The sequence below is a fragment of the Erinaceus europaeus genome, chromosome 21 (assembly GCF_950295315.1).
Source record: "Erinaceus europaeus chromosome 21, mEriEur2.1, whole genome shotgun sequence".
Lineage (NCBI taxonomy): Eukaryota > Metazoa > Chordata > Mammalia > Eulipotyphla > Erinaceidae > Erinaceus > Erinaceus europaeus.
Window position 1 is genome coordinate 44,661,641 of NC_080182.1, and position 9,191 is coordinate 44,670,831.

Consider the following 9,191-nt stretch of genomic DNA (forward strand, 5'->3'; position numbering starts at 1 on the left):
GTGATTTGGAGAGGACGTGTGTTCTTCTCAATTCAATTGCTTTGTTTTTCCAAATTCTGGTTTGCAAGTTGATTTATGTTGCAAGTAATCTCTTAGAAAGAATTCAGGTATCTTTCTGCTACTTAATAATGATATTAAATTTAGGAGGATGTTTGTGAGAACTTCTCACAGAAGGCTGTGAATCATTTATCTGGAAATGCAGATAGAGGCATAAAGAAAATTCTAAGTGGAGCAGTGAAAGGTAAACATTATTACATTATTGTTCCAACAATTTACTTATTTGTTATTTGTTATGTTACCAGGTTGTATGGTGACAGAGTATAATTCTATACCATAGGCACCACCAACGTTCCCTATATTCACCCTCCCAGGAGGGTGAATTTAACTTCTCAAAAGAGTGATTTGACAGAACCTTAATTTCTAAAGAACCTGCGGTTTATTTTCCTAGTCAGATAAGATAACCTAACTACTACAGTGTGAGAAAAACAAAACTGAGTAACAGCGAATGTATTTCCTTTTTTCTTTTTTAAATTTTATTAGTGACTTTATATTGATTTATAATATTGTAAGGTAACAGGGATATAATTCTCTACATTTCCCACTACCAGAGTTTTGTGTTTCATTATTTTTATTGGAAACTTCCCTTTTGTTTACCCCTCTGGGAGTATGTACCAAAATTCTTTTTGGGGTGCAGAAGGTGGCAGTTCTGACTTCTCTAATTGTTTCTCCACTGGACATGTGAGTTTGTATTTTCTATCACATCAGATATTAGCAAATGCCATCAGATGAAATATATACATATATAGTAATTTAATAGTGACTGATAAAATTATAATAGGTTATAATTCCATAGCTTTCTCACCACCAAATTTCAGTGTCTCTTCCCCCCACTAGTGGAAATTATAGTAGTTCTCCAATGGTCACAGATATAGATATATATACATATATATATATGTATTTATATATACATATATATTATTTAAGAAAGGAGACATTAACAAAACCATAGGATAGGAGGGGTACAACTTCACACAATTCCCACCATGAAAACTCCATATTCCATCCCCTCCCCTGATAGCTTCCCCATTCTCTATCCCTCCCCACAGATATGTTTTTACTATATTTAACACACAGTCTTCCCCATATATATATATGTATATGTATCTGTGAATATATATATATATACTCACACAGACACACACATACTTTTTTTTATTCACTTCTATGGCCCTGCCTTCACTTCCATTCTGAGTTCCACCTCCACCTACTAGTGTGTTCTTTTTCCTCTTTTCTCCAGAAAAGAAGTAGTGAAGAGAAATAGTGCCTTTGCTTTTTTTTTTGCATATTTCCAGATTCTCTTTCAGTGATGGCATAAGTGCAAAGATTCCTGCTGATGAATATTTTGAGTCCTGGTTGGGACTGGGATTCAGAACCCTCTGGTTATCTCCCCCTAACATCCCTCCTCTGCAAATATGGACTAAAATTATTTGGGGGCTATATAAGAAAGGTGTTCTGGCTTCTGTAAACAGCTTCTTTGCTGTCCATGGATGTTGGCTGGTTGATCCATACCACAGCCCCTTCTATCTTTTCCTATTCAGGGAGGGCTCTGGACAGGTGACACGTTTTGGGATCAGCTGGCGTGGTCATATACCTAAGGAGGTCAGTATGGGATCATAGTAGCATCTGTAACTTGGTGGTTCAAAGGTGGTAAGATAGTGAGAAGGATGAAGTATTTAATCAAACAGGAACCAAAGAGGTGTAGAGGGAATGACAGTATGGACTCTAGGTGGATAGATCTAGGATGTCTGTCATAGGTTAGTTCCTGGGATACCAAGAAACCTGCAACATCAGTGCACTGCCTGTAAAGCTCCTCCCCGCCATGGATGGGATAATGGGTCTTTTTGCTTGGCAACATGTGTGCCCTACCAGGCACATCATATTAGATGTCACAATGCAGTTATTTTCACTCAAAGTCTGAGGGTTTCAGTTTCCCATTTACTGTCTATGAAGTGAAGGGTTTCACGTAGCCATATAATTGATTTTATGTTTTATTTCAATAAAACATTTCATAGGTTTTCGTCGAAAATGTCCTGATTTGAAGGTAATAACCTTAGTATATGTGTTTGAGATTGTATGAAATTTATAATACTCATTAATCATTTTGTTTCAAACCCATCCAGGGCATCAATAACGTGGGAAAGTCTGCTTATAACGAAGCAGTAGGAATGAAGAAAATACCAAAACTACAATCAGGTCAGTTAGTAACACATTTATTTCTTGATGAAGTAATGAAACCATTTTGAAAAAAACTACCTTCCTCTGGGTTTTTTTGTCATCTTAACTGTCCTACTTAACTATTTTTTCAGAAAAATCTCTTTTTTGCCTCCAGGGTTATCCTGTGTCTTGGTGCCAGAACTACAAAGCCACTGCTCCAAGAAGCCTTTTTTTTTTCCCCCCCTTCCATTATATTGGACAGAGAGAAATTGAGAGAGGAGAGGGGAGATAGAGAAGGGTAGAGATAGACAGCTGCATACCTGCTTCACTGCTTGTGAAGAAACCCCCTTGCAAATGGGGAGCTGGGGGCTCAAACCATGATACTTTCACAGGTCTTTCCGTTTCTTCTTATGTGCACTTAACCCAGTGCACTGCCTCCCAGCTCCTTAGAAAAAATCTTGAATGCTATGAAACAATTTTCTGTTGTTACTTATGTTTTACTGAAATATGTATGAGCATATATAGTGTTCCATATGTATTTCCAAGCCACGGTAATTAATGTTCTCCTTATCATGTCTATGACTACATTACATAGATCTAAAGTCTTCATTTGGATTAGAAGAGACTGCATTAAATGGCCTTGGGGTTTCTAAGGTACTGTCTTCTCCCATCATTGTTTTAAGATATAAGCATTTGTGTTATGAAAATTTTAAAGGAGTTTCTGGACTATTCTGTGTAGATACAATGCTAATAGACAAAATTTAATGAAGCCAGTGTAGTCTCAGTGGAATAACCTATGGCTTAGTAGCGATGAGGAATCAATTTTATTTCTCCAATCAGACTTATTTAATAGCTGCAGAATAAAGTCTTAATAGGATAAAATAAAATATTCTGTGATATAAACTTATATGGTGAAACTCCTGATAAAAAAAGAAATGTGTTTATTGTTGCCTTTTTGAAGTTGGAATTTATCTGCTCAGGAAATATTCCTCAACTGGTCAAATACCAGAACTGTGTATTGTGTACCACACATTAAGAAGATATATTCTCCTTCTTCAAGGTTGGTTAGAGGCCATCTTGCTGCTTTGCAGACAGTTTCCATGCTGTGGTTTCTTACCTTCCTTCTCTCTGTCACCCGATGCAAACAAAACAAATATGCATCAGTGCGAAGAATAGGTTGGGGAGTTAGAATTAGCATGTATTTTATTTTATTTTATTTTATTATTTTTGTTGTTTAGATAGATACATAGAGGCAGAGAACGATTGAAAGATACCTCAGTACCAAAGCTTCTTTCAAGGTGTGTGTGTGTGTGTGTGTCTGTGTGTGTGTGTGTGTGTATTGTAGGGTGGGAGCAGAAGAACCTGTGTCTTGCACATAGCAAAGAAGAGCACTCTCCATGTGAGCTATTCTCCTGACCCACCTGTCAATTCTATATGTAGGGTATGTGCTTTCAGAGACCCATATCAGACCTGGCCTGAAAGGTGTAAATATCATATATGTCATTTGATACTTGAGTCACACTGGATGGAAATGGCCTTTTAAAAAATTTTTAATATGTATTTATTCCCTTTTGTTGCCCTTGTTTTATTGTTGTGGTTATTATTGTTGTTGTTGTTTTTAATGTCATTGTTGTTGTTGAATAGGACAGAGAGAAATGGAGAGAGGAGGGAAGAAAGGGAGAGAGAAAGATAGACACCGGTAGACCTGTTTTGGATGATGCCCAGGTGTGGAAAATGTTCTGTGATTTTTTAACATATGGTCTCTACTGCCCTATCCCTCTTGCATTTATCTTTCTGATGAAGTCACTGTTTCACAGAGAATTGCTTCATATTCCCCAAATCTTTCCTCTCTTGCACCTTTGAATTCACACTGTGTGCTAGCTAAGTCTTCATGATTGGTTCTACTTCCTCGACAAGCTATATGAGACAAAATTGCATTCAAGTGTCTTTCCTACATTGAAACTCTGGAGTTTCCCTTTCCTGATTTATAGCCTCATAATGAATTCTGCTTGCTATTCTTCTTTTAGTTTTTGGGGTAACTCTATGGCGATGTGGTCTTTTAATTCTTGAGTATGTTTCTGCATGTTAAGTTTAAATTCTTGAATTTCTATCCTAAGGAATTTTCTAAATTCCTGTACACTCTACCATGGCTATAGCTTTTTTTATATCTCAGCTTGTACATCGAGCCTGGATTCTGTTATTGAGCTGCCAGGTGGTACTGTGGCTGATATACTAGGTTTTCTGGTTTATACATGAGATTGGGCAGCAGAGGGGGGATTCTACTGCATCTTATTGAGCCAGTTGAGTGTTTGCCAGTTGAAGTATAGAGTCTCACGTCAGTGTGTTTCAGCCCATATATAGGCCTGTGATTGTGGATAAACCAACCATAAAGCCACCAGAAAAAGTTCCAGTTCACCTGTTTAATATTATTTCATCAAATAAACCCAATATGTTCCTTTCAGCAAATCCTGTATTTGTAAAGGTAAGCCTTTAAAAAACTTTTCTTTATTCATTTACACACTATTCTGACCCTTTAATAATGACAGATTCTTTAAAAAGTAAATTGGAACTCCTGAAATTATTAAGGAAAATAAATACTGCAACAGCAGGTATATGTGTGCAAGACTAATGTTTACATCAGTATTGGCTAGGTTAAGTAAAATTAAATAATATCATGAGGTAAAGGAGGTTGTATAATCAGAAATAACAGGTAGTAAGCATGAATATAAGAGGAGGGTAAAGAGGATGGATAAGTATGTTGAGATGAGAGGGATAAAAGCAACAGAAGCAGTGAGGAAAAGTGAGAACAGGAGCTCTATTCATCAAGCATGGGAGATATTAAACATAAAACAAAACATCCACTCAGACCCTCCTTAGAGACGCATAACTGTTATATGTAAAGAGCTGTGGCAAAGTATCTGGGAGTGTGTCTTGCATGATGAGCAGTTTAAATCAGTTCACACATGGCCTGGCACCCCATGTGCCAGAGTTGTGTTCTGTGTTTCCTTCTGTCTCTCTGGAGAACTCACTACTGACAGCTAACACTATATTTTAAAGAGTTAATATAATCCGTTATGCCAAACTTCCATTAAAGGGTGAAGAAGGAAAACTGGGAACAAAGAGCAGAGTGGAAAAATCTGAAAGCAAATGTCATCATTCTGCCCCTAAAGATGGGGTGGTGCCATTCACCAAGCAGGGATATGCCAAGGAAATGGAAGTCATTACAAAGGAGCATAAGGACTTTGATAAATAAGTGGATAGAAAAGATGCCCGTGTTTCCTTTTTAGATATAAAAAAGTAAATTAAAAATATTTTTAAAAGAATTCTGAATAGTTGTCTAATTGCTATAAGAAGATGAGTTTGTGTCAATATTGTTATGAACAATTCTGTGTTCTTTCACTTTTTTTAAATACATGTTATTGGCCTTCATGTTCATTCTAAGATGAGGTAAGGGAGATAACGTCATTATTTATAACAGCTGTGCACTTTGCCATTAATGGCTTTTAGTGGAGTTGCTGATGTAAATGTATAGGCTCTCATCTCCCTGTGAGTGTTGTCTGAAGGACACATTTTCCCATAGCTATGTCCCTTTTCCACCTTCACACACCTGAAGCTCAAGGCTCTGTCCCCTCTCTTCTCATCCATGCCCGGCTTCACTAGCTTTGATGCAATGTGTCACATCCAGTCCAGGTTTCATCTTGTGTGACTTTGTTTTCCTGATTTTTTTCTTTTTCTCTCCCTTTGTTTTCTTATATCTCTTGCTCTTTCTTTTTTCTTCTTCTTTTCCTTTACCCCCCCTCCAGGGCACTACTCAGCTCTGGCTTCTGCTAATGTGACTATTACAGCTTTTACTAATAGTTGTCAACTATACTTGATGTGGATGTTTGCATATTCTCAGTAGACTTACAATATTGAACACATTGAAAATTGTAACCTCAGTCAGGCAGTAGCACAGTGGGTTCAGTGCAGGTGACACAAAGCACATGGATCAGCAGAAGATTCCAGTTCGAGCCCCTGAGTCCACACCTGCATGGTAGTCACTTCACAAGCAGTGAAACAGGTCTGCAGGTGTCTATCTTTCTCTCACCCTCTGTCTTCCCCTCCTCATCCCATTTCTCTCTGTCCTATACAGCAACAATGACATCAATAACAACTACAACAATAATACAAGGGCAACCACAGAAATAAATGAATAAATAAAATATTTTTTAGAATTAAAAAAATTGTAACCTATTGTAAATACTGGTTGTTTTCCTAATTGTCCATCCAGTAGTAGATCTTTCCTTTTTATTTTTTGCTTTTATTTATTTATTTATTTCCTTTTGTTGCCCTTGTTGCAGTAATATGTTTTTATTATTATTTTCCCTTTTATTGCCCTTGTTTTCTTCGTGATGTAGTTATTGTTGTTGTTGATGTCATTGTTGTAGTACAGATAGAAATGGAGAGAGGAGGGGAGGCTCAAACCAGGATCCTTCTACTGGTCCTTGCCTTTGTGCCATGTGCGCTTAACCTGCTGCGCTACCACCCCACTATCACAGTGATAGATTCGTAATCAAAACGACAACTGTTGTATCAAATCACGAAGTAACATACATTTCCTCTCCTTTTGCCTATCTCAACAGTTAAATTCAGTGTTTTTGTTAGTACTGCGAAATGTATTTTCATCACTTAATGTTTATCTTGTCATTGAGTTTTCCAACTCCTTACAACAAATTAGTAATAAATGCAGAGTTTCTGTTAAAATAATAGCAGGCTTTTCCATAAGGATTTTATATTTACTTGGAATCACCATTTATCCTTTCCAGGTGTATAAAGAGGTCATCAAAGAAAAGTCACAAGGTATAGTGAAAATAACTTAAATGTATTTCTTAAAACGTATATATGTTTGTTTATGTATATATACATATATATTTATTTGTTATTGTCTCTATGGTTATTGCTGGTGCTGGTTTCCATTTTTTCCATTTTATTGAATAGGACATAGAGAAATTGACAGGGGCAGGAGAGACCGAGGGAGAAGGAAAGACAGACACCTGGAGACCTGCTTCCCCACTTGGGAAGCTTCCATCCTCCAGGAGGGTTTCAGGGTTTTGAATCCAGATCTTTAAGGGCCCTTGCACTTATTACTGTGTGCACTTTACTGGCACGTATTAACATTTTGTATTAATTACAAAGTACATTAGTTTAGATACAGTGAAATATTAAAAGTGCCCTTAGTTGTAATTCCTTTTGGCATAAATGTAAGCTCTGTGAAGAATTGCCAAGTCTTGAAACTGGGTCTTTAAACATGGCCATTTCCTCTTCTTTTCTTTTCTCTTCTTTTCTTTATCAGCCATTTGATAATGGTTCAGAAGGTCATAGCTCCAGGAGCATAGTCCTACACTGCCAGCTCACCAAGTTTATTTTACTCACCCACCACTCCTACGACAACTACTGTAGTTCTCACAAGGTCTTTTTTCCCCTTTATTTAAGTTTCTTAAATTTAAGTTCTGTAAATCTGACTTGTGAACAAAACCATAGGGTAGAGTTGTCTTTGACTTCATTCACAGTCACCCATTAACCTAATTCACCAGCCTTGGACTGTACCATTCTGTCCATCTTGTGTTCCCAGTTCCTGTCTCTTCATGCTTTCCTATTTCTGCTGTTGTGTTCCCATCTATTCTGAATTCATTTACTTCTTTTTCTTTCTTCCTCTCTTTTTTATTTGTTGTTGTTATTGCTGCCACATATTGTTCTTTTCAATAATTCTTGACAGGCAAGAGTTTGTGGAGGCAAAAGACCTTTATTCTACCTCCAAATTGAAGGGTAATTTGGCAGATAGAGCTTTGGTGACTGGTCGTGGTATCTGTTAATAATTTGAATAGGTCCTTCCACTCCTCCATTGCTCTCGAGTCTGTGATAAGAAATCTGAAGAAAACCTCATAGCCCTATATTTGTACACAAATGTCTTCCTTCCCATAGCATTCTACCATAATTTCTTCTTGTCTTTATCTTCTTTCTCCTCTAAGCAGTACAATGCTACTGTCATATGGTGTCCCATGAATGCTAGTAATGCCAGCTTTGGGGCATTTGACAAATCACTATTAGGCCTTTCTGATCAGATATCCTATACAAGAGATCTTATTAAAAGAATAGAATGGGGCTAAAACAAATAATAATCTTTCTGTCCTCTATTTGTACAGCAGTATAGCTATGGAAAGTGAAGCTTAGGGAGAATCACTCATTCTACTCATTTTTCATTGCTAAGCTACAGACTTTTATGGAAACCTTGCTGGTTCTGTATGGTAAAAATATGACTTTTTTCTTAAAGCCACAATATTCAAATGACAAGAGAGAATTGTACAAGTTAGGGGAGACTAATCTAGCTAAATATAGAAGAAAGGAAGCTCCCTTTGCATGCCTGAAGCAGCCCCCCACCTACTTCTGACTGATTGTTCTTTGTTTATTATTTATCTTCTCTCCATTAAAATGGGGGTGACACTGTTAGGTAGTGAACAGTTGATATTTGATCTGTTTATAAGTATGAATGACTTTTCACAGATGTTTAGTAGACCTGCTGCATTCCCAGGAGTAATGGGGTATTAAAAAAAAAGAAAGAAAGAAAAGGAAGCCAGTGTTCTAGATGGAGCAAATAATAAATAAATAAATGAGCGAGAGTTTAAAGTTATGAAATTGGGACCATAGAAACAAGTCAAATGATTAAAACTGACAGATAAAACTACATTTTAAAGAATTAGAATTATCCTTCCTGTCAAACTTCCATTAAAGGGTGAAGAAGAAAAAGTGGGAACAAAGACCACATTGGAAAAATCTCAAAAAAAACATCATCTCTCTGCTTTCAAGAATAAGGTGCTGCCATTTCCTCACCATGGAAATGCTAAAGAAAAAGCCATTAAAAAGGAGGATAAACAAATTGATATGTAAGTGGATAGAAAAGATGTCAGGATAGTTGTCAAATTGTTTTAAGAAGATGAGTT

At 36.8% G+C, this 9,191-nt stretch overlaps 1 long non-coding RNA gene across 1 annotated transcript; it reads left to right on the forward strand.

The window, feature by feature from the left end:
- The first annotated feature begins 2,846 nt into the window (after nt 1-2,846).
- Nucleotides 2,847-5,483, forward strand: LOC132535262 (uncharacterized). Its single transcript, XR_009547030.1, has 3 exons — nt 2,847-2,868; nt 4,565-4,696; nt 5,309-5,483. It is a non-coding gene; the product is annotated as an uncharacterized LOC132535262 (long non-coding RNA).
- The last annotated feature ends 3,708 nt before the right edge of the window (nt 5,484-9,191 follow it).